We start from the raw sequence: 1214 nt of genomic DNA on the forward strand, positions 1-1214 counted from the left end.
TGAGCAGGGGGTTGGACTAGATGACCTCCAAGGTCCCTTCCAACTTTATATTATTATTATTATTATTATTATTATTATTATTATTATTATTATTATTATTATTATTACTATTATTATTATTATTATTATTATTATTATTATTATTATTATTATTATTATTATTATTATTATATAAAAAGGTGTGAAGCTTTGGTCCTTGATTTCTTTTTGTGTCTGTGTGACACAATCTCTGCCTGCAACCCTGTCTGGTGGAATAACGCGCGCTCTCTGCTTTTGTAATCATAGATTATTTTGTAATCATAGATTATTTTATTTTATTTTATTTTATTTTTTTTTTAAAAAAAACCCAACAATTTTCTTAAACACGCCGTCCTTGCTGGCAAAGGGTGATTGTAAATCTTCCTTTCTTGCTTATCACATGACCAGACCTTATTGCAAAATGTTGAAAAACTAGTTTAAGAGGGACCCGGGTGCCAAACACTGTACCATTTCCTTCTTCTCTGGCCTTTGTGTACTAGCTACAAGGATATGGCTGAGGAACAAGGAAATTCGCTTTTCGTGGGAGGTGAACTTTTTTATTTTTTATTTAACAAGCAATCCGATTGCACTGAAATAAGCTTCTTTAGAAACGCTCAGATTCTCTTTCGCAATCTCAGCTGTAAAAGGGAAAACTGCAGTCTTGAAAGGGACCAAGAACTGTAAGTTCAGGACCCACTGAAGAACATTTTAAATGTCCCAGGCTATGGCTTTCATTGGTCTTTCAGCCATAGAGAAAATATGCTAATAGTCGCACATCCATGTGCCGTGTAAAAAGCATGAACCAGGGTTTGTTCAGCCGTGAATCTGGTTCGGTCCCCTGGGACTTATTTTTCCCCTCAGACAATAGACGTATAGTCCTAGGACTGGGTGACTTTGGGCCAATCACCAGGAGACGGTGAGTTTTAGTCTTGCCTTAGGCATAAAACCAGCAGGGTGACTTTGGGCCAATCACCAGGAGACGGTGAGTTCTAGTCCTGCCTTGAACATGAAAGCCAGTTGGGTGACTTTGGGCCAATCACCAGGAGATGGTGAGTTCTAGTCCTGCCTTGAACATGAAAGCCAGTCGGGTGACTTTGGGCCAATCACCAGGAGACGGTGAGTTCTAGTCTTGCCTTAGGCATGAAAACCAGCTGGGTGACTTTGGGCCAATCACCAGGAGACGGTGAGTTCTAGTC

The sequence above is a fragment of the Protobothrops mucrosquamatus genome, unplaced genomic scaffold (assembly GCF_001527695.2).
Source record: "Protobothrops mucrosquamatus isolate PMUCROS unplaced genomic scaffold, P.Mucros_1.0 scaffold4130, whole genome shotgun sequence".
Lineage (NCBI taxonomy): Eukaryota > Metazoa > Chordata > Lepidosauria > Squamata > Viperidae > Protobothrops > Protobothrops mucrosquamatus.